Here is a 26160-nt window from a genome sequence, read left to right as displayed (position 1 = left end):
AGCTCTTTTTTGTCTGCTAATAGTTGGTCTAGGAAAGAATATTTCCCCCACTTTAGGCCCTAGGTGCAATTTAAGAAGGAGGCATTGGTGCAAGAGAGGTAATTAAAATGAAAAAATTGTACTATTTGGGCTTCATCCCAAATGTACCATTTCTAGGGTATGATAGATTGCTATTTCACTTACTTTCACTTATGCTATTTCTTATTACTTTCACTTATGACACTTGACTTGCTGAGTATCTTAATCCATTCATGCTACTGTAATAGAGTACCACAGACTATATTGTTTATAAGAACAGAAATTGACTTAGCATAGTTCTGGAGGCTGGGAGGCCCAAGATCAAAGCACTGGCAGATTCTGCATTAGATGAGGGCCCGTTTCCAGGTTCACAGATGGCAATTTTCTCATTCTGTCCTTACACGGTAGAGGAAGTATGGGACATCTTTGAGCTTTTTTTTTTTTTTTTTTTTTTTTGCGGTACTTGGGCCTCTCAGTGTTGCGGCCTCTCCCATTGCGGAGCACAGGCTATGGACACGCAGGCTCTGCAGCCATGGCTCACAGGCCCAGCTGCTCCGCGGTATGTGGGATCCTCCCGGACCGGGGCACGAACCCGTGTCCCCAGCATCGGCAGGTGGACTCTCAACCACTGCGCCACCAGGGAAGCCCGAGATCTCTTTTATGAGGGTGCTAATATCATACATGAGGGCTACCTCCTCATGAACCAATCATCTCCCAAAGCCCCCATATCTTAACACCATCACATTGGACTTTTAGATGTCACCATATGAATTTGAGGGGAAAACAAATATTCAGTCTGTAACAGAAGTGTAGCAACATGACTTTTAACTTAAAGCAGAAATTCTGAGAGGACACAGATCACTGGATCCTTGATACTTTCATTGGAGTGGCAGGTCTTTGCATCTGCAAGCGGTTTATGTCCAATCCTTTGGCCTGCCTGTGTCTTTTTAGGGCAAGCAGAGTACTTAACCACTTCCTCCTTATCAAATCCTATTCCATAATAGCATAATATCATCAATGTAATGGATCAGCATGATGTTCTTGGGAATGTTCAAGACTACCAAAATCCCTGAAGCCTGTATTTTTACAGAAAATAAATGTTAACATAATCTTGAATAAGACAGCGAATGTTTACTTCTATCTTTCCTACATAAAAGAATAACTGGTTTTGATCTCTACTTATGGGCATATTAAAATAAAGAACACATTTTCCTATTTATAATGTAGCAGTGACACTTTTCCAACACAGCAGCTGGTTCTGGGGCCAGCTTGTATAAGATTCTGGTAGTTTGCCATCATTTGCCATGTTTCATCTAGTTTTCCAGGATCCGGACAAGTGTCTAAATGAGGATATGATTCAGAACCCGTATTACAGTTTTTGATGGGTTGCCAGTCTCTGCATTTCCTAATGGAATCTAGCAATGCATCTGATGCACTATCTTGGCTGAAGCAAGCAGACACATACCGAGTCTTCCATTTTTGTCTTTCTGCTATATTTCTATTCTCATTTCACTGTCATAAATCCAACATGAGGGTTCTACTAGATGTTCTATCTATTCATGCTGATGATAATTACACCTGTCTTTTCTCTGAAGGTAAAGTGCTACCATTTAACCTTTGCCTTTCTATAATCTACACTACTCTGGGTGACCTCTAGGAGCTAAGAGCAGAACCTGGCACACAGGTAGCAGCAAAACAAGGACCTCAGTCCCTATAGTTGCAAATAAATTAATTCTATCAACATCTCATGATGTTGGAAGAAAACTAAAAGTCCCTGCTGAGAACCACAGCTCCACACTTTGATTTTAGCCCAGTAAGAGCCTGAATAGGAAATTCAACCACAATGTGCCCAAACCTCTGACTTATAGAAACTGTGAGACAATACATTTGTATAGTTTTAAGCCCCTAAGTTTGTGATAATTTGTTTTGCAGCAATGGAAAACTAATATACTTCCCCCACAATTACAATACTGTAGTGGTGAAACAAGAGGCTAAGGTAAATGCTGCATACATGGTGGTTTGTTTCACAGCTGAGGAACTCCAACTTTATTAGCAAACCCAGACTTATTATAATGGAATACAAGTAAATAAGTCTTCCCTTTTCTCCAGAGAAACAAATTCTGTATGCTAAGGCACTTTGAAATAAATACAAACTTGAAAAAGTAGTATGAAATAAAAACAGCCAACACCTCTGTTTACAAGATATACAGAAACATAAAGACCTCCCAACAGAAGTGACTTCTGGCTTTTCTCAGGGAATATAGTCACACAGTGAGGTCTCTGGTCTCACTCCCATTTGATGACTATTGATTATCCATAGTCTAGTAATAGACTAGTATCTACTGCATAAGGTTGATGTTATGATTAAACATGAGCTTGAAATGTAGTGAGCCCCAACAGATGTGGTGGTGGCAGTACGTTCTAGTCATGGTATTGCTGGAAGAACCTACTCTGGGGATTGTGTAGAATTAATTATCCAGCTGTTAGAGTCATCACTTCAGAATGGTTTATGCAGGCTTAGTTTCATTATTAAGATAATAAAGAATCTAAGAATATAAAAAAACATGTTTATTTATTTGTTTTTGTTTTTTTAAATCTGTCATTGGTTTATCATATCTCAGTTTTCTCAGGGTAACTTTTAATGGTATGTTTATGAAAGTATATAATAAATATAGCAATATCATCTCTATGTCAAAAGGTAATTTCAACATGACTATTCAATTTATAGAATAAAATATCTTACGTAAATAGTATATCCCTGAAAATTAAAAGTGACAGAAAATATGTTAAAAAAAAGCCAAGTGACAGAAAATATGTATTATATAATTTATCAGTTAAATTTGTATATGTAATTTTATTATATTAAACAGAATCTTAATTTTTTGTTTTATAGCTAGATTGTGTAGAAAGTACAGACTTAACCATAAATCTTTTTTTTTTCTATAGAGAATAGAGAAAAATATAAATAAAAGTTTTAACTTTCTCTGCTTCACATAATACCACAGATTTAACTTTAAATCATCAGGAAACTCTAACATTTTTGTATAAAGGTTAATTATATGATTTCTCAATTCCTCTATTTTTTAAAGCACCTTTAATGGGTACATGTCCCTGATGAAATTCAAAATGTCATAAAAATACTGACATTTTCTAAACTGAACTAGAAAGAGAATGCTTTTGAGTTGTACAGAGAACAAGTGTTCATTCCTACTTTAGTCACACTTGCAGTCAGATTTCCTCTGAAGTTCTTTTCTCGAAAAATTCTGAGAAAATTTATGAATTGTAAAGAACATTAATAGAGGAAAACATGTTAAATGTGGAATATCAGAAAAATTTTATTCAAAATTTCAGAATATACATATGTTAAATAATTTGGACTGAAATTGTAAAGAAAAATATAAAAATTTTAACTTGTACAGTTTAGCCTATTTTTTTAGGATCTAAATAAATTTTAACTGGTGTTCATATGTGAAAATATAAATTACTTATTATGCTTACATAATAAGTGTGTATGTATATGCAATTGTAACTATAATTTAAGCAGAATAGCATATTAAAAGTTAACATACAGCATGCTGTCAGTGCTTATCTCTGAGTAGTTGTAAGTGAATTTTTTTACTTTAATTGAGATTTGTTTATGTATTCATAATTTTTATAGGGTTATCTTTGGTAATACAAAATGTACATGTTATTTTTTCTGTTACTGATGCTTTCAGCTGAAAGTAACATCAGAAAAGAGAAAAAAGAAAGAAAGAAAGAAAGAAAGAAAGAAAGAAAGAAAGAAAGAAAGAAAGAAAGAAAGAAAGAAAAAGAAAGAAAGAAAGAAAGAAAGAAAGAAAAAGAAAGAAAGAAAGAAAGAAAGAAAGAAAGAAAGAAAGAAAGAAAGAAAGAAAGAAAGAAAAAGAAAGAAAGGGAGGAAGGGAAGGAAAAGAAGGAAGAGAATTACCAATAGTAGATGTCAATGATAGGATTTTAGAGGATCCCCTGTTAATATTTTTAGAAAGATGTTGAAGTATTGAATGCCATCTTCTATGATTAACCCCAGGGAATTATAGAGAAAATACATCAAGCTATGGAGTAAACAGTCAGATAACTTCTGGGGTGACAAGCACTGTTTTAAAATAGTGTATGAGGATTTGGTGGCAGGAGGGGGGATCATGGCTCTAGAATGATAATAAAAGATAGAAATTCTGGTTTATGTTCCTCCATCTCTGTGTTTCTCTGTGAGTTAATCCTATATGGGACTCTGCTTCCTGGACTTGGGTGACTGTTTCCTTTATGGAAGTTTTCAGCTATTATCTCTTGAAATATTTACTCAGGCCCTTTCTTTCTCTCTTTTCCTTCTGGGACCCCTATAATGCAAATATTACCACACTTGATTTTGTCCCAGAGGTCTCTTAAACTGTCCTCATTTCTTCTTTCTTTTTCTTTCCCTTTAAAATCAGTTTGTATTTAAATATATAGCAGATTCTGGATACCAAAATCACAAACTGTTTGCACATAACTTATTAAGGTTTAGATGCATAAAATCATAAATTTGGGAGGCATCATAGTGATAGTTTACTTCAACTTTCTTCCTAACTTGATTTTATAATATTCTTTATAGAGAGTACTAAGCTTCCAGGGATGAAAAACAATCTTATAATGCAGGCTGTTTCTTTTGAAGAGGGTGATGAACAAAGTTTTTCTTATATCAAATAAAATCTACCTTTTTCTACTGTGGTTCATTAGTTCTAGTTCTCCCCACTAGAACAGCACAAATTAAAGTTAAATTTTCCTCCACACAAACTCTTATATGTCTTCCTTTGGTGTTTTCTTCTCCTCCTCCTCCTCCTGTTTCTCCTTTTAAAATGACTTTATTGAGATATAGTTTACACACCATAAAATTCATCCACTGTCCTCATTTCTTTTCATTCTTTCTTTCTTTGCTCTGTTTGGTGACAATGATTTCCACTACTCAGTCTTCCAGGTCACTGTTCCTTTCTTCTGCCTCGTTTAGTCTACTATTGATTCCTTTTAGTGTATTTTTCATTTCAGTTATCATATTTTTCATTTCTGTTTGGTTGTTGTTTATATTTTCTAATTCTTTCTTAGAAATGTCTAATTTCTCACTCTGTGCATCCATTCTCCTCCTTAGTTCTTTGATCATCTTTATGATCATTACTCTGAACTGTTTCTCAGATAGATTGCTTATCTCCACATCACTTAGTTCTTCTCCTGGGGTTTTATCTTGTTCCTTTGTCTGAAACATATCCCTCTGTCACCTCATTTTGGCTAAATTCCTATTTGTATTTTTAGGTATATGGTAGGTTAATTACACTTCTCAACCTTGGACAAGTGGCCCTCTGTAGGAGATATCCTATGCACCCCGGCAGTACTCTCCCTCTCATCACCCAAGGGCCAGGGGCTGGCTAGTCCAAAAGTAGTATCTGGCCTGTGTTTGCAGACATGGTCTACAGGCTGTGGGGCTGTGGTTTTCTTTCTTATGGTGTCTCCCTCCCGGTGGATGAAGCTGGTAAAGCTTTGTGCACGCTTCTTCTCAGGAGGGGCTGTTGCCTGCCCACTGGTTGGAGCTGGGTTTTGGCCCTCTGGCTAGGCTGTGTCTGGGGGCATGTCTAGAGGCAGCTGTGGGTTCAGGAAGTCTTTAGGTAGCCTATCTGCTGATGCGTGGGGCTGTGTTCCCTGCTCAGTTGGTTGTTTGGCCTGAGGCATCCCAACACTAGAGCCTATAGGCTGTTGGATGGTGCCAGAACTTGGTACCAAGATGTCAGCCTCCAGTAACACTCATGCAGATAAGTCCTTCCTTATATGTCCACCACCAGTGTCTATGTCCCCAGGGTGAGCCAAAGCTGCCCCCCCACCTCCCCAGGAGACCCTCCAAGACTAGAGATAGGTCTGGCCCAAGCGTCTATCAAATTACTCCCTTTGTACTTGCTCTCAGTGCACTTGAGATTTAATGTGTGCCCTTTAAGACTGAAGTCTCTATTTCCCCCTATCCTGTGTAATTCCTGCAATCAAGCCTCACTGACCTTCAAAGCCAAATGCTCCAGGGACTCCTCTTCCCAGTGCCAGACCTTCAGCCTTGGGGGCTTGACATGGGAGAATCTCACTCCTATGGGAGAATCTCTCACTCCTGTGGGAGAATCTCTGCTATGTAGTTATTCTCCAGTTTGTGGGTCACCCACCCGAGGTGTATGGGATTTGTTTATATTGTGAGTCTTCCCCTCCTACCTGTCTTGTTAAAGTTCCTTCTTTATGTCTTTAGGTATAGATGATCTTTTCTGGGAGGTTTCAGTCTTTTTCATCAATGGTTGTTCTGCAGTTAGTTTTGATTTGGGTATGCCCATGAGAGGAGATGAGCTTAGCATCCTTCTACTCTGCCATCCTGGCTGCTCTCCTCTGTTTTCCTTTTCTTAAACCAAGCTGAGCTAAAAAGCCTTGTGGGAGTCTAGGAGTCCAGCAGAAATGTTTCAGGACACCATTGGAGCAAGAAAAATCTGAATCAAGGTCCTAGAGCTACAACCTACTGTGTGCAGCAGATAGTGGGCAGGACATGGCATCAATCTTTGCTATTCAGAGGAGAAGGAGGCTACCATTTATGATATGACATACCTAAAGTGAACTGTAAGATCTTCCAATCCAGTGCTCTCCTAAGACTTAAAAGGCAACCCTAGGGGTCCATGTTTTTTCTTAATACTTATCAGGATCGCTAGAGAGCAGAAGTTCCCTCTAAGTTTAAGATATCAGTCCTCTGGAGCCAGAGAGGGAGAATATTCCGAAGCTCAGGATAGGCACAGAGGCAAAGGCCATAGACAGCAGCAGCTGCAGTCACTAGAGAAAAGCTGAAACACCAGAGCAAGAGAGAGCAGATCCAGGATGCTGAGCCTGTATTTATTTCACTTGCTAGGAGTCTGACTGGTGCTGACTCTAGAGAAAACACTGCCCAATAGGTAAACAATGAAAATACAAAGTTATATGACATCGAACTCCTAGAAACTGGGATCGTTATGTGTGAGAAATGTCAGAAGGGAATCTCTGACATCCAGGAAGAGCTGCTACTGGGAGCTATAGTAATTTTTAATTCTCATTCCTTTCACCTTAAAATTATAAAAATGCTTTTATTTTCCTTGTCTGACACAGATAAAAAAAACCAAAATAATTTCAGGTGGGAAATAAATTAATGAATTTATATGAACATAAAATATGAGCATATATACATTAAATCAATTGGGAATATACTGAAAGGAAATAGAAAACTATTTTTAAGGATTATGTAACATTAAGCAGAAATCATTTTTACCAGCACCATATTGGGCATGTATATATGCTTAAGGCGTGTTATAATTTGGAAATGAAGAAAACAATAACATTTTGTTTTCAGAAAGGTAGAATGTGTGGGATACAAGATCTTAATTAGAAATATTGACTTTTAACAAGAGAACTACAACTTCTCCTAAGCCTAAAATCAAGGAACTATGAGTGGACTCAAATATAGGCAGTAGTCTTGAGGGGGAGGAACTTGAGTACATATAGATAAATATGTGCATATATATATGAATATGTACGAACAGTCCTATCTGTAAGAAATATAGTCAATATGTGTATATGTGTATACATTTTACCAACCTAAATATACTTTTCATGTACATAAAAATATCAGAAGGAGGAAGTTCATTCATATTTAGATTTCTTATGAAACCAGGGAGAAACAAAACAAAATCATTAATGAGAAGAGTCATATGGGAAGAAATTATATAAATAACCAAATACAGTAGTAATTCAGAGAAAGTAATTTTCCCTCAGGTAATTAAAACATGATAATGATGCTTAATTTTTTCTTTAAAATTTAGAATATTTACTATCAAACCTAAATTTAAACTAATTTTCTTTCATTTAAAATTTGTAAAACACTAGCATTTCATTTTTTCTTAAAAAATTCTCTTTTGGAGGACTTAGTATGTCAGTCACTTTAAATGTAAACATTTTTATGTTTATAGGTTTTTACTTTCATCTGTATGCATATTGACATATATCTAGTGATGTAAATTAGAAATTAGTGTTTTATTATTTTACAGCTTATATCACATATATTCACTTATTATATCACTTGTAATTATCAAAACTATTTTGCTTCTCTTAATTTGTACCACTTTCAACTTACTTCCCTGGTAAAACTCTTTTATTGTGAAGAAAACATTTATTTATTTTCTTAGTTCTTCACAGCTTTGCCCTAACTTATTAAATTACCTGAGATGATAATGTTGCTAGAAAATGTTCCTGTAGTTTTATTTCTATTGAGTTTATTCATGGAACTGTTTAATTATTTATTATATGGGCTGAAGCAACATCTGTCATATTTAGAAATTTTAAAGACAAAATAAGGTTTGCATTATATTTCTCTGAATTACATCCCCACTAGCTATTTTTAGTCATAATAGAAAACAACCATAATTTTATACTGTAGCAACTGTTTCATGTGTTACAATAAAGAATAATATAGAGTTTTACTTTCAAAAGGATAAGAAAAATAGAATTAGCGATTATAGATATTTTAATTTTCAGGTACTTATCATTTTACCAACTCATAAAAAATTGACAGAAATCCTTTAAACTATAAATCCTTTATTCTAAATTGAATAACATATTAACTTTCTTATAATTTATCACAATGTAATTTTCACATTTGAACCTCATGGATTTGAAAGAAAATGGATTATGACTTCATGGAATGGAAAGAGAAATATAGCTATAATTATATTTGAAAATGAAGTGTAGACTAAGATTACATTTCTTTCTAAGAAACCTTATAGCCCAGTGGTGGAAATAACAGGCATAGTGATATGCTTCAGGACTTCTCAAAACAATATTAAGTGTAAGGAATAATATTTAACATTAGAAGAAGTCAGTGACTAAGAATACAAAATATTTTGTCTCCACTATCTGTGTCTCAGTACATATAGCTTTTGACTCAGTGGGACATTTAAAATTGAGATACCTAAGGTTATTACCACATTTTTTTTTCATATCACTCTTAAAAAAAAAAAAAAGCAAACCTAGTCCACTTTAAATCTAGTGCAATTTCAAGTCTATTACTAACTGGTCACACACACACACACACACACACACACACACAACCCTCTGTGCCTCACTGATGCTCAAAATTATTTTAGCAAGGTGCAAGTCCTTTTGTTTAAAACTTAAGGTAATCAAGTAAAATGGTTCAGATCATAATGTCTACTTGCTGCAAGTTTCAGAATAATATGTTTTAGTCAGGTAAAATGAACTAGAAATAGGAGAATCAGAGAGCAGCCACATTAGCTGTGTTTAGTGATGCTAGGAAAAAGGGTTACATACAATCTGAGATTGTATGGAAAAAGGATAGACTTCAAGATTTTTGCCTAAGGTGAATTCCATTTAAATTCTGGTCAATGACAAATAATAAATATTTTCATTTTTCAAAAATATGCGTGATTTGACAAAGACGTGGATTTTTTTATATTAGCTTTTTATTGTTCATACATACTTAACATGGCTAACACTGCGTGTAACTCATTCTGTACATGATCATTTTAATGCACTATATTTTTACATTACATAATGTATAACTTCTAAAATGAAATGTTTTTAAATGGAAATGATTATACCAGGTTTAACACCGCTGTATCTATAGGTACCATATTTTATTTTATTTTTATTTTATTTTATTTTTTTTGCAGTACGTGGGCCTCTCACTGTTGTAGCCTCCCGCGTTGTGGAGCACAGGCTCCAGATGCGCAGGCTCAGTGACCATGGCTCACGGGCCCAGCCGCTCCATGGCATGTGGGATCTTCCTGGACTGGGGCACGAACCTGTGTCCCCTGCATCGGCAGGCGGACTCTCAACCACTGCGCCACGAGGGAAGCCCAGGTACCATATTTTAAAGGTTTAAGAGATTCTATTAAGTATCTGAGTAGCAAAATTCCTGAGCCTTATATAGGAGGTCACAATGAAGATGAATGTCTGGAAGACATTTTTAATTTAAACTAAGAAAAGTGCACAATTCTATTGTCAAGAAATTAAATAAATAAATGCCCAGTACATAGAAAGGTTAGATTATATAGTAGAGTTGTAGCTGCTCTGTGACATTTGTACTACAAGCAGTAGTGATATCAACATTCTTTTCTGTCTAGCTCACCTCTTCATCCCAAGAGATCAATTTTCAAGATTTTTTTTCCTTAGAAATAGAGATGAAAGGTTTTTCATGGTCAGTTAACCCAACTTATTGTTTCTAGACAAAAAAATTTCATAACTATCAAACTTATGTCATATGATATTTCATGATGATAAAACCTGCAGAATGATTTTCCCAGTTTCCATTGTTTCCTAGTAATACTAATAATGTTTAGAACTTTTATTAACACTATAGACCAGCCAAACACTGAATCACTCTTCATAATCTTAATCAATTAGCCAGAAACACTTAACAATGGATGTATCAAGCACAGTTCTGACGTATTTTAACAAATGGTATCCTCATGTCCTGATTTAGCTGAAATTTATTAAAGATCTCCAACCAAAAAATCCTTATAGAATCTAGCTTTAAATAAAGGTACATATATTTCAACTAAATAAATGAACACTTAATAAACAATTACTTGGACAAATTACTATACAAAAGCCTGTACAAGTTTAGAAAGTAATCTAGATTAATCTCTCTGTAATTTCAGAATTAATAATATAATGGAGAAAATCTACATGTTCAAAGATCCATAAAGTAGAAAGGATATAGCAGATTGGGGAAATGCAAGTTATTGAATGCAAATGGACCAAAATTGATAACCATAGAAAAACAATTAGTGTCATTCCATGACAAAAAGAGTGCATTTTGCTGCACCAGAATTACATTAAAAGTCACTTGAGATCAGATCCTGGATAAGATCCTAAATGTTTGGCCAATATTTTATCAGTTTTCATATTGCTACAATTAAAATAATGCCTGGCACAAATTACACAGTGAAAAGCATTTTGGATATAATATCTAATTTAATCCTTATAAGGTCCTATGAGTGTAACTGGAGGAAGAGGTTACACATTATTAACACATTATTGACAGTAAGACTGACATAGTAGCCATAATCCAGTCTATGAATGAAATTACATATAACCTTTATAGTTTTGAAAAACTGCTGAATAATTTCTAGCAGAACTTACATAATTTAAGGTTAAAGACAACAATGATGAGAATGTGAAGAATGAAACTGATGGGGTAAAGAGTAAAGCAGTTACCCATGATAAAGAATAGAATTAATGCATAAACAGAGAAGATGGAGAGGTAATAGTCATTTGAAGAAATATATAGAAATTGAATTTTCAGGACTTAGTGAATAATTTATTGTGGTGTTGAGAGAAATAGAAAATCAGAAATGAATCCCAGGGTGTAATCAAGAGGGCAATACAGGAAGCTTTTGAATTTCTTTCCCATGGGCACACCAAATATATAGCTAAAAATGGGTCAATTCACTCTGAGAGAAATCCAGAAACTAGTTGAGTGACTCCTCCACACTGGGTGATTGAGAAAATACCCTAAATACCCTCCATTGAAATGGGGAGGAAAGGCTGAGACACACTCTCACCTTAAGCCCAGCCCCAACGTACCACCTTATAGTCGGGAGAAAACTTCCAACTCCCAGCTTCTCCCTGAGGAGTGAAGGGTTTGGACCACACATATAGGACCCCAACTTTTAAGGCTGCCACCTGAGGAATGAGTTTCCAAATTAGCTAGCTCTGAGAACTAATGGGGCTGGTATTCATGAGTCCCACAAATGTATAACACTATAACAAAGAAAGACGCAGATGTTAACAGTGACAGAGCACTCCCTATATCGACACCTTCATCCTCCCTGATCAATGCAAAAATTACAGAAAAAAACACCAATCTCCCAGTTTTTTCCTGAAAATGATTGGATTGCATTCTTTGCCAGCTGATGCCTGAGCATCTGGCTTCTAATTAATCTTTATCTGAGACTAAAAAGAAGGAAGAAAACTCAGAGAAGTAAATCAAAATGAAGGAAGAGACATTACAACTGATAACACAGAAATACTAAGGATCATAAGAAACTACGGTGAACAATTATATGCCAACAAATTAAAAAACCTATAAGAAATGATAAATCCCTAGAAACACATATATTACTAAGATTGGATCATGAAGAAATAGAAATCTGAAGAGGCCAATTACTAGTAAGGAGATTGAGTCAGTAATCAAATCCTCCAAACAAAGAAGAGCCAGGATCATATGACATCACTTGGTGATTCTACCAAACACTTATAGAAGAAATAATTCCAGTCCTTCTCTAACTCTTCCAAAAAACTGAAGAAGAGGGAACACTTCTAAACTCATTTTATGAGGTTTGCATTACCCTGATACAAAAACCAGATAAGGACACTACAAGAAAAGAAAATGACAGGACAATATCCCTGATGAACATAGATGCACAAATCCCCAACAAAATATTAGCAAACCAAATTCATCAGTACATTAAAGAATCATAAACCATGATCAAGTGGAATTTATTCCTGTAAAGTAAGGATGGCTCAATACAAACAAATAAAAAATGTGATACACCACATTAATAGAATGAAACATAAAAACATGAAAATCATATGATCTTCTCAATAGATGCAGAAAAAGCAGGTTGACAAAATTAACATCCTTTCATGGTTAAAAACTCTCAAAAATTAAATATAGATGAAATGTACCTCAACATAATAAAACCCATATATGACAAGTCCACAGCTAATGTCAGACTCAATGGTGAAAAGCTGGAAGCTTTTCCTCTAAGATCAGGAACAAGACAGAGATGCCCTTTCTCCCCTCCTAGCCAGAGCAGTTAGGCAAGAAAAACAAAACATAAAGGAAGAAATAGAAATATCTCTGTTTGCTGATGATATGATATTACATATAGAAAACTCTAAAAGATTCCATTGAAAAGTTAGAACTAATTAAAAAAATCAGTGAAGTTGTAGGCTGCAAAATCAATATAAAAAAATCAGTTGCACTTCTATACAGCAGCGATGAACTGTCAGAAAGAGAAATTAAGTAAACCATCCCTTTACAGTAATATTAAAAACAATAAAATGCTGAGGAAAATATTTAACAAACATGATAAAAGATCTGTACACCAAAAGTTATAAAACATTGATGAAAGAAACTGAAGAAAACACAGACAAAAGGAATGATATTCTGTGATCATGAATTAGAAGAATTAGTATTGTTAAAATGTCCGTAGCACCCACAGCAATCTACAGATTCAATGACATGCCTATAAAATAATCCAATGTCATTTTTCACAGAGATAGGGAAAAAAAAAAGAAAAGATCCTGAAATTTGTGTGGAACCACAAAAACTCAAGTCCAAAGTGATTTTGAGAAAGATGAACAAAGCTAGAGGCATTTCACTTCCTGATTTCAAACTATGTTACAAAGCTATATTAATCAAATTAATATAGTACTGGCATAAAAACAGACGCATATATCAATGGAATAGAAAAGAGAACCCAGAAATAAACCCACACATATATGGTCAATTACTTTTTGACAAAAGAGTCAAGAACATACAATGGGAAATGAATAATCTCTTCAATAAATTGTGTTGACATAACTGGATAGCCACATGAAAGGGAATGAAGCTGAACCCCTATCTTACACCATACACAAAAATCAACTTAAAATGAATTTAAAATGTGAATGTAAGATCTGAAACCATAAAACTCCTAGAATAAAACATAGTGTGTAAGCTACTTGACATTGGTCTTGGCAATTATTTGTTTATACTTGACATCAAAAGCAAAGGCAACAAAAGCAAAAATCAACAAGTGGGACTGCATCATGCTAAAAAGCTTCTGCATAGCAAAGAAACCTTCAACAAATTAAAAAGCAACCTATGGAATGAGAGAAAATATTTTCAAAGCACATATTCAATAAGGGGTTAATATTAAAGACATAAAGAACTAATAAAACTCAATAGCAACAAGCAAAACACTCAATTAAAAAATGAGCAAAGGACCTGAATAGACACTTTTCTAAAGAAGAAATTAATCTTGAGGAACTGCCATACTCTTTTCCATATGGCTGCACCAATGTACAATTCCCCCAGCAGTGCCCAAGGATTACCTTTTCTCCACATTTTGACAAGCATTTGTTATCGTCTTTTTGAAAATAGCTTAACAGGTGTGAGATGATATCTCATTGTGGTTTTATCTGTATTTCACTGATGATTAGTGATGTAAAGCACCTTTTCATTACTCGGTGGCCATTTGTATGTCTAGTTTGGAAAAATATCAAGCCTTTGTTTTTGACCAATTTTTCTTTCATACTTGAGACATTAATTCATTTATTTAGTTCTTGGAACAAACTTTTTTTTCTGCAAAGTTCTGGATAGTAAACATGTTAAACTTTGCTGGCCATACTATCTCTGTTGCCTTTACTTACATCTGCCCTTGTGGTATGAAAACAAGTCAATATGTAAAAGAATGCATGGCTGCAACTATTGAGCCTGCGCTCTAGAGCCTGCGAGCCACAACTGCTGAGCCCACATGCCACAACTACTGAAGCCCGCACGCCTAGAGCCCATGCTCCACAAGAGAAGCCACTGCAATGAGAAGCCCATGCACCGCAACTAAAGAAAGCCTGCACACAGAAACAAAGACCCAACACAGCCAAAAATAAAAATTAAATTAAATAAATAAATGTAAAAAAAAAAAAAAAAAAGAATGCATGGCTATGGTACAATGAAACTATACGGACACTGAATCTGAAATTTCTTAAAATTTTTTACCTGTCACAAAATATTATTCTTTTTCAATTTATTTTATTTTAACCATTAAAGTAATTACTTTTGAAGCAACATAACCATTGAAAGTTCTCAAAATGTTTGATGACATCCTTATATATTACAGATTGTGTATTTTGCAAAACTCAGTGCTAAAGTCTTCTACCCATTTGAAGAAATTTCCATTGTTGCAAATCCAAAATAACTCTTCTATTTCTTAATTACTTAGACTTTTTCATTTAAGTAAACAGCTGAATTAAATAATTTATTCAATGCAATTATTGGGTGATTATTTATCAAGAAACATAATCTTCAAAAGATGTTATTAAGAATTACAAAACCAAAAGCCAGTTGTAGTTTAATATTAGCATAGTCTCATATGTATCACTGCACTCTATTTCTTTATTGAAACTCATTCTGAAAAACTGCAGAATCCAAATATATTCACATGACAAACATCAAGGGAAACTTTTGAAAATGACAATTTCTGATATTTCTGGAAAAATATAGTTCACATAAGTTCAGTAATCAATTGATGGACAAAGGTGCAGGAGAAAAATAGTAGGAAGTACAAATGAATTAGAAAATATAAAAGTGAAACATATTAAACAGTATGTAAAATTGTATATAAAATTATAAAATACAAATGAGTTAGAAAATCTAATATTGAAACATACTAAGCACTATTTGCAAAGTTGTAATCACTATGGTTAGACAGAATCCCATTCCATTGTAAAATATAAATTTAATGATCAAACAAATATATTTATTAATATAGAAAATATATTTAGTGTATATGTCACATCACAAAATAATGATGCTGTATCTTAACAAGGCATAATTCATAATTATTGAATAAACTAATATGTCAGGGTAAATTTAGCCTTCTTTAGCAACTCACAATACCACAATAGTATGTGGGGCTTAATTTTAAAAATAAGGACAATTGACTGTTAAAGCAGTAGCAAGATTTTTACTTTGAATTCTGACATTCTATATAATCTAAAGATTTTCAAATACTCTAAAAGTCTTATAAATTTTTAAAAAACACATAAAATTATAAGATAAAGTATTTTGTTTTTAAATATATGTTTCTGATTAATTAAACATTAAATTTTCAGGTATTTAATAAGGATAAATATTGGAAATAAGGTTTCACATATATATGAGAAGATGGTGCTTTCTCCTTGTCCATAATGGAGGGAGAGCATTAAGCATACAAACTCATGACATACAAGTTATGCCCTAAAAAGGCAACTGAATTTAGCATAATATTAGTATCCAATGTTCCATTCTTCCAATGACCAAGAATGGGTCTCAGCTTTTTGCAAGGTTTTGAGTTTTTTAGAAGTTTGAGTGAGTTTTCATGAGATTTGTCACCGGGGAAGGGCAGAGGGAAAGGAAAGGAGAGTAAAGGTAAGAAAGAAGGAAAGTCCCTTACAATTATCTAAAAACAGTGATTTATATAGATAAGTATACATAATGAAGTAGTCACAAAATTCTCCATCGCGCTTACTAGGAGTAAGAAAATACTCAACGGATTAGACTTTTCTTTATATTTGACTTTTTTTTTTTTTTGCGGTACGCGGGCCTCTCACTGTTGTGGCTTCTCCCGTTGCGGAGCACAGGCTCCAGACGCGAAGGCTCAGTGGCCATGGATCACGGGCGCAGCTGCTCCGTGGCATGTGGGATCTTCCCGGACCGGGGCATGAACCCGTGTCCCCTGCATGGGCACCACTGCGCCACCAGGGAAGCCCTATATTTGAGATTTTAATATAAGGGCTAAGTGTGTGTGTGTATAATCTTTGAATGCTAAAGCTATAAATGCCAGTTAATGCAGCTATGCTTATCAACTACCAAATATTGTACTTCAAAAAGTATGTCCCCATGATTCATACTATTTTCTGAAAAGATGAATAATTTTGGTCAAAATTCCAGAGAAAGCCGGACTTGCCTGAATTTATGTATTATTGTATTCTTGGAAAATAATCAGTATATACCAAAACAATGCAAAATGTGTTGTGTTATCTTTTTGTGTAAAATGCAGTCAGATGATACAATTATACTATTAAAACCATATTTGATTTCATGATTCTCTATGGGACTTGCAAAATTTAGGGAGGACACAGAACTCTTCATTGTATTACTCCAACCCATATTTTTTTTTAATCATGGAACATCAGTAGCCCCTGCCTATAATATTTACACAATCCTTATGACAACTGAAAATACCTCCATGCATTTCCAAAATGTATCTTTGTGGGAAGTACTGTCCCCCTTGAGAAACATGCTCTAGATTCTGCATTTGTTATTGAGCATGAATATTGTATTACTTCCTGTAACTGTATCTGAATATCATTCTGTATAAGGCAGTGAAAAGTAACATTTACATGTATATTTTTATGAATATGATAATAAATATTTATATTTACAGAGTTTTAGTTTTGAAAATTCAAACGTGTTGCCACATAGATCCATTATATTTCAGACATGCTTGGCCTGAAATGTCACACAAAGTATGGGGAATAAACAAATAGAGAATAAGAAAGAAGTGAATAGCATTGATCAGTGCTAAGTTGAAAGAAAGTGAATCATAATTTTAAGAAGGTACTAATTTGTTTCCTTTTTGGTAAATGTTTTAGATTGCTGCAAAACCTGTTAGACATATAACTTCTAAATTTGGTAAAATAATATGATTAATGTCGTATTTTATCTTCTTATGTACTTCTAGATAAACTAGAAACTAGGTTTACTTCAGGGTTGATTAGATGAGAGAAGACTTAGACTGGGTCTTTGTACATATTGGTTTTAGAAATCAGAGTGTGTAATTTCAAAAAGGTTACATACAAATGATTCTGAGCCTTCTTTGCCTGTTTCTGCCATTATGCCAAAAACAAGACTGTTGTTGAGGAAAGAAATAGCATCTCCTACAAGGCTCCATCTCAAAGGAAAACCTGGAATCTGAGCCTCTACTCTTTCCTCAGGAAAGTTAAGAGGACAGCAATTATTGCAGTTCTTTTCGTGGCACAGACCACAGGCAGAGCAGAAAAGATACATGTTCTTCAGCACAATAGTGGGATATCATTGTGCTTAGAGGACAGGGCCAAATCCTCTCTAACAGAGGAACTATTCTTTCTTCAATATACTATTATATTAGGTTGTTGCCACAGAGAGAAAATAATGTTTTAGACAGTGGTGCTTACTTTATAGACTGCCATGTAAGTGAAACTGAGTTCCCCTGCTGAATTTATAATTAACCTCTCTATCCAAAATGTTATTCCCTTTCTTGTCCAACACCTATTCCCCTCCAGATTGAGGACTATCAGAGAAAAGGGGAGGGGGATGTGGATTTAAAACCCAGGAGGACCCTGCAGGGCCCTCTCAGGAATAAAAGGCTTTATTTGTCCTTTCCTTTGTAGGAAAAAGGCTTCAGTCTCTCAAGCCTTCTTGAGTTCTAAAGAGCAAGCTCAAGCAGTTAAAGATTAGGACAGTAGAGTTACAGGACTCCTAGTTCCTTCTGAAAGGATGTAGATACAATATGATGCATATTTTTGAGATAGTGACTACATGCTGACCACAGGCACTAGACCTCAGACTGGTTGGAACCAGAAGATTGAGATTCTGGGGACAACACCCTGTTACCTCACCACCATCCAATCAGAAGAAGATCCATGAATTGATCACACATCCTATGACCCTCTTCCCTTACACTATCTTTGAAAACCTTTGCCTGAAAGCCATAGGGAAGTCCTTGTCTTTTGAGCAGGAGCCAGCCGCCTGTTCTCCTTGCTTGATCCTTGCAATAACCTTTCTCTGCTCCAAACTCTGACATTTCAGTTTATTTGGCCTCACTGTGAGCTAAGCACATGAATTTGGATTTGATAACATAAAGAAGCCCACTGACATGCCCCTCTCCATTAAGGAAGCTTTGGAATAGAATTTAGTTCAACTTCATTGATTAGTATTCATAACCCACCTTGAGCCTTTACATCTTTGCAAATGCAAATGCCTCCTAAGACCTCTGATATTAGGTGAGAATGAGAATTTTGGAAGGGATCCCAAAGCAACACTTTCTCTTACATATATGGGGTGACTTGCCAAAGAGAAGGAGAGGTGTTTGTTTTCAAACTGAAAGGCTTAAAGGCGAGGAGAGAGAGTGAGAGAGAGCATGCAAGTGTGAACATTTAAAAGGGAGAATAAGATGAGGAGTAAAATGATTTTCATGGATACAAACATCTCTAGATGGCATTAAGTTTTGAACTATCTTCCCTTATGCATAAAAATAGAAAGCTCGATTTTGTAAGAACTTCAGACTTTGTTCTTCCTAACCTTGATTTTTCTTGAGGGATTGCTCTAGGGCCTATACTTTCAGTACGTAATTTTTATATGGGCATATCATTCCTCTGCATGTTTTTTTCTTAATGAAAATAGTATCTAGAGGATCCATTTAAAGGAATTCAGAGGTCAAGATCATTATTCCCTTGAGTCAACTATGATTAAATGTGGAAAATTTTAATAAATGAATGGAATTGATTATATTCATATTAGATTGGGTGCTTTGTACTTTATTTACAGCACAATTAATTTAGCAACTTCATATTTCAGGATAACTTTAAAAGTCAATTTAGTCAAAATCATGTTATATATTTAAACAAATGGATATTTGATAATTTTTTTTTTATTCCTTACATGTTGACTATTTTTAAAACAAAAAGCTATTATTTAAATAGTAATAGTAAGGTGGGGAAAAGAAGACAAAACAAGTGACTAAAATTGGGATGGGGAAATCAAAACATCTTTACAACATATTCCATCTAAAGAAGAGGTGAGGCCCTAACAATCATGTTGCAAAACTTAAAATATGGCATTATCCATAGGTATACAGAGAGTATTGGTTCCTAAAATAGTACTTGGTCATTATGATAGACAAGTCAACATTTGTGCAGCCCCTGTGCTATGAGAAGCACATTACTGAATTTATTTTTCAAAACAATCCTGCAATTTAGCTATCACATTCCCATTTTTACAGGGAATGAACTAGACTCAGACATTATGAGTAACATACTCTGTGTTTCAATCAGCACCTAATGGTGCAGAGCCCAAATGCTCACGTGTGCTACCCTAGGAGCCATCTCCATCTGCATACCCTCTCCATCACTGTTTACAGATTATGAAGCACTCATCATGTGAATAAATTTACAGTGTAGGGAATAGCATTTACTATACCCAATTATTATACAACCTATTGTTTTAAAAATTCTATTTAAACAAAATCATAGAGGAATATGTTTCTCTATATGCCTTTAAATGTTATGACCAACGCAATTTTTATGTGTTCTATCATATTTGACCATGCAATTGGAATGCTTATTTCTTTACCAACCTATCAGATTTTAAAGTATATTGTTTTACTTGCTCCACTGCAGCAGATATATTTCAGTAAAATAGTTATTTGTAATTATTTGCATAAAGGTTAAAAAATGCATGGGCTAAACCAATGTTTTACACTGCTGTGGCCTAACATATGATATCCCTGCATATTTTTTTCTTTTGAGCTAAATTTAATACAATTTTTGATAGAACTGAACAATTAAAAAATGAATGCTGGGTAATAAAAATTTTAAAAATTGTAAGTTTAGAAGGCTGTATTAATGAGTAAAGTTTTAATATATATACAACTTTTTTAAATTATGTAAGTCTCTGAGGAACAGATACCTGAGATATTCTGGAAAAGGAAATATTGATAAAGCTGTCAACTCTAACACCTTTAAAATTTTTTGTTTTAAATTTATATAGATAGAAATATATAAATAACATAACTGAAAATTAAAATGCATATTTTCAAAAATACTGGCAAATTCAGATATGACATAACTCAAGGTTCGGTTTTTTTGGAAACAACTATATATTCCACAAAAGGCATTAAATTTCCTCAGAAGACCGGTACAGCTGTGAGAAAGTGATGCCGAAAGTGCACCCTCTATACACCAATGGTTAATCGAATCTCAAGACAGAGTTTTGGGTGAGGTAGAAAAGAATAGCTTTGTTGCTTTGCCAGGCAAAGGGGGACGCAGGCGGGCTCCTGACCTCGAAAATATGTGTCCCCACCTGGGAGAATTTGATGAAGAGTTTTATAGCAATGGTTCAAGGGTGGGGTTGCTGATAAAATTAGGGTGTGCAGGGCCTCCACTCCTTTAGTCTGGTCTCAGGTAATCTTGATGAGCTTCTCTGGTAACTTTAATGTAGCCTCAGGTGATCTTTCCCCAGTATGAAGAATGCTAACATCTTAAAGAGTTTAAAGGAATTGTTATGTGTATTCCTTGAGGTGGGACCAGGACCCTTTCCCAAGGCTGCACCATTGTTTCTTGGCTGCCCCTCCCTTGTCAGCATCCCTTCCCTTCCCAGATTAGCAACTGTCTGAATCTGCCCTTTGGAACTCTGGGAAGGTCATGGAGGCTGGAGGTCTGTTCCCTACAAGAAATGGGGGACAGAAAGACTTCCATGCCCAGGAACCCCACAGGATTTTGCTCGGTTTCAAAAGAACCATCAAAAAAATCAACATCAGGCACTGTGGACACTTATGGTAGCATGGCCAGTAGTTTCTCTGAAGATCGTCATGGAGAATCTCTGAAATTCTGTCAGCAGTCAAGATTCTCCCTAACTGGTACGTTAATAAAGTAAAAAGAAAGTTTTATTCCGGATTGCTTGTCAAGCATAGTTTTGAATTGTCTGCAGCACCTTAAAAGAAAAGGCTTTAAATGAGGGTAATGCACTGCTACTTCTCATGAGTTGGGAATGATTTAAATGTATAATTACAACGTTTAACTGGGAGGTAGCCTAATACATTGGAAAAGCAGAACATCCATTGAAAGAAGTGAGTTCAGCAATGAGTGTGTTTTTCTACGTGCTGGGTGCATGTGACCACCTGAAATAGATGAGAAATAATTTTGATCATGGAAAAATAAAAGAACCCAGAAGATATAGTGAGATTTTCCAGGAAATATTTAATAATGTCAAATAGACTTTCATATTTGACTCATTGATTACTTTTAATATTTTTACTCTTTAGTAGAAAACTCAGATTTCGCCAGGACACAATCTAACACAGCATTAAATTCTTTCATGCTTCTGAAAAGTTTGAGCTGTATATTTTGGATGCAGAGTTACTACTTGCATAGAGCAATACAGATCTGAGCACCCATGTAGAGAAGGCTGGTGCTGAAGAATCCCCAAGAAAGATAGAAGATAAAGCTAACCTTTCAGAGTATCTGGATGGTTATCAAACATTACGTGGTGTGAAGAAAAAGGGAGTGGCATCAAGCAACTTTGCTATTGCCTGATACTTTTAGATAATTATGTCAATATGGAAAGGAGGACACCAAGAGCCCTTGGAGGAGGTGTATGTATGGCTGTGTGGGGCAGAGTTGTCTTAAAATATATTAAGACATAATGATATTGGAACAAGTGGATTCTATCTTTTTCATTAACTACCTGTGTGAAGTTTACCAAGTTACTCTGACTTTCTGAGCATTATTTCTAAAATCCAAGATTGAATAATTAAATGATATCTCAAGTTTCTTATTACTTTGAAAATTCTGTTATTTTAAAATTCTCAGTTTTCACTTGTTCATGTTTTCTGGCATAGAAATCTGATTCTTTAGTTATAAAGTAAGTCATGGAGATAGCACGTTGCATATCATGCATAGCACGTTGACTATAGTTAATAATGCTGCATTGCATGTATAAAACTTGCTAAGAGAGTAGATCTTAAAAATTCTCATTATAAAAAAGAATTGTAACTATGTGTGGTGATGGATGTTAACAAGACTTATTGTGGTGATTATTTTGCAATATATACAAACATTAAATCATTATGTTGCACACCTGAAACTAATATGATGTTATATACCAATTACATCTCAATTAAAATAAAAGATGTCTTTTTTCTTTAAATATAACAACTAAGTAGAACATCTTTGTTCTGTAGATTTAAATACTCTATTTAAATACTATTTTAATTCATAATTCTTGACTTTTCTCTCATTATATTTTTTCACATCTTTCCTTTTATTGAAAAAATTTTAGAAAATGGCAGTTAAAGGGCACACACAAATCAACAGAGATATATTAGTGGACAACCTAGGCAAGATAAAATAAAAAATACCATTAGCTTCTTTAATTGGTTAAAAGCTCAAAATGTAACAGGCAGAAAATTTCTTTTAAATTAAAATGCTGTGTTTTTTTCCAATTATCCCCAAGTCAGATATATACACATCCACAAAAATAGTGTATGAAGGAAAGCTGACATACAAGGAAGTTGTAACCCGAATTAAGGGAAACAGCCATTGAAGCAGGAATTAACACAATAAAGTCAGCAATAGGTTAACAGTTTTCAAAACTGAGTCCTCAAATACTGCATGACACAAAGCTATACCATATAAAGTACTGCTTTATATGAAGGAAGGAGTCTGTACCACTTTTAGCAAAAATGCTTTTCCAGAGAAGCAAATCAAAACAACACAATCAGCAAACTAATGAAACTATAGCTAGATATTAGAGCTACAACTTCTCATATCTGACCTAGAAAGTCCTATTTATCCAGAATAGACTAAATTTTCAGGACAAATTAGAGACTTTTTTTTTTTTTTTTTTTTTTTTTCTTTTTGCGGTATGCGGGCCTCTCACTGTTGTGGCCTCTTCCGTTGCGGAGCACAGGCTCCGGATGCGCAGGCTCAGCGGCCATGGCTCACGGGCCCAGCCGCTCCGCGGCATATGGGATCCTCCCAGACCGGGGCACGAACCCGTATCCCCTGCATCGGCAGGCGGACTCTCAACCACTGCGCCACCAGGGAGGCCCGAGACTTTTTTTTTTAACATTTCTTACTTTATCCATTTTAAGTTCTGTTTCTTTCTCCCATACCCCTTAATTCATCATGATTCAGCAGAAAGATGGTTGGTTATAGAATTGGCTATTTTTTTTTCTCTTTGGTGAGACTGACATTGAGCCTGGATATTTCAGGCTTGTATGCATCCATAACAGTGTTCTGCTGTGGTCAAAATCTTAACAATGAACTTGGTGAACTCGGCTTCCCGCTGCTTTTTTCTTTCACTGATGAAGGTCAGCTTTAGAGTGTATTTATCACCAAACCTTTTGAGGATGTACCAAATATCATCAGGATACATCCCTGTAGAATCTTTCCTGGGGCCACAAGAAAGATGCTCTTCTCCTTATATGAGGTATAAATGGTCAGGATCTGCATCATCACAAAATAGGATATGATGCACCAAGCCAGAACAGGCTTGGATTCTGGGTCCAAATCAAAGCCACTGTGTCAAAGAAACAAGAAATGGTACAGATGGTGAGGCAACCATCAGTTAGACCAAAATTCTCCACGTACTTGTACATTTTGGTAGAATCATTCAAAGAATTTTTCATAGCTGACACATCCCATTTGTCAGTTTTTACAGGCTTATCATCAATCTTCCACTTGTCCAACAAGCCACTATGGCTACTGCCTGTCCCATAGCTGGGTCTGTTGTCGAATCCCAGTTCGTGTGCCTGACACACAGTGGGACCCAATAAACCAAAACATTGGAGTTTGAAGGGGAGAAAGGTTTATTGCAGGGCCAAGCAAGGAGAATAGGGTGGCTCATGCTCTAAAGACCTAATCTCCCTAATAGTTTTTGGGGAAGAGATTTTATAGACAAAATTTGGGGGGAGGTCTGCAGAGTGTGTGGCCTTCCTGATTGGTTGGTGGTGAGGTAACACGGTGGTGTTCCAGGAATCTCAGGCATCTGCCTTCTAGTTCCAACCAGTCTGGGGTCCACAGGCTGTGCTCAGCCTAAAGTTACCATCCTCCACCTGGGTGGGGGCCTTTGTTCCTGTAGAAGAACTTAGAGACATGTACCAAATTGTTATGCACATCTCCTGAGGAGGATCCAGGATGAGGCCCCACCCTACACTATTGTTTCTTTCTGCATTGCCTTACTCCCCTAATTAGTAACTGTTTGAATCTGCCCTTTGGAACTCAGAAAAGGTCTAGGAGGCTGAAACATTTTCCCTATAAACAGGAAGTTGCGGGGGGGACTTCCCTGACCGTCCAGTGGTTAAGACTCCGTGTTCCCAATGCTGGGGGCACGGGTTCGATCCCTGTTTGAGGAACTAAGATCCCACATGTTGTACTGCACAGCCAAAAAAAAAAAAAGAAAAGAAAAGAAATGGGGGGACACAGAAAGGCTTTTGTACTTTGGAGGGGCCAACAGTGTCCTGCTCGGTTTCAATCCCCAGTTTTATTTGCTATTTCTCAATCTTGAGGAGAATAAGTGTTGGACAAGAAAAGGAATAACATTTTGGAAAGAAAAGTTAATCATAAACTCAGCAGAGGAACTCAGTTTTAGTGGGACTTGTGTTCAGGGCCACTGTCAGCCCCACTACTATCTCTGCCACCATCTTGTCTCTTTCTCATTATTTCTTTCAGTTGATTCTTTGACTACATTTTATACAACTGAACCTGCACAACCACACAGGCACACAAATACATTCTCATGGTAGAAAATTCTTTGAGCTGAATTTTAAAATAACAACTGAAAAGAATGTAAATATATATGTATCTATTTAAACTACTCATAATTTTGAAAATAAATTATTTTAAATAAGTATTTCAGTAGACAAGAAGATGTTGCTATTTAAAATATATTCAACAATTAATAGACTGAGTAAAAGGAAGGCTAAAATTCTCATTCAGGATGAAATTTTTGTCTAAATGAGTTAAGTATGAATGGTATTCCTAAATTGTGAATATAGTAATTAATTCATTTTTCTTCTTTGGAATCTCATAAGTGTCAGTTCAATTTACAAAGCTATACTCAATTTATTTACAAATATTTGTATTATCCCACTGTTCTATCAAATTCAGTTACTATCCAACCAAGTAGTAAAATTACCTGTTGTCTTTTTTTATTGCTTTTAGTGTCTTTGAAATAACATTAACTTTCTCCTGAAAAATAAAATTTGTAATTTCTATATAGATGGATCCTACTAACACTGGATGATGTGAAGGACGACACTTTTAGTCCATATTTGTGAATCAGATAATACTATACCAATTAGATAAATTCTGACAAATTTCATTTGATACTATGACGTAGAAGTTCAGTTTATGTTGGCTGGTTATACATGAGTGTATATATGACTAGATATGAGTGTATATATGATTATATATATGTATATGTTTGTATATGCATATATACACACCCATATATATATATGCACACATACAAGGTGATCACACCTATAATTTTATAAGTATAATTTGTAAAGTCATAGATGTTTA

The 26160-nt window shown here is 35.1% G+C and overlaps 1 pseudogene across 1 annotated transcript; it reads right to left on the bottom strand.

The window, feature by feature from the left end:
- Positions 1-23796: 23796 nt before the first annotated feature.
- LOC308614079 (signal peptidase complex subunit 2-like) lies at positions 23797-24431 on the bottom strand (annotated as a pseudogene). The gene has a single exon. The product of its transcript is annotated as a signal peptidase complex subunit 2-like (transcript).
- Between the last annotated feature and the right edge of the window lie 1729 nt (positions 24432-26160).

Source organism: Mesoplodon bidens (assembly GCF_964165515.1).
Source record: "Mesoplodon bidens genome assembly, chromosome: 3".
NCBI lineage: Eukaryota > Metazoa > Chordata > Mammalia > Artiodactyla > Ziphiidae > Mesoplodon > Mesoplodon bidens.
The sequence above is the reverse complement of the archived record's forward strand: the minus strand, read 5'-3'. Positions and strand labels throughout refer to the sequence as shown.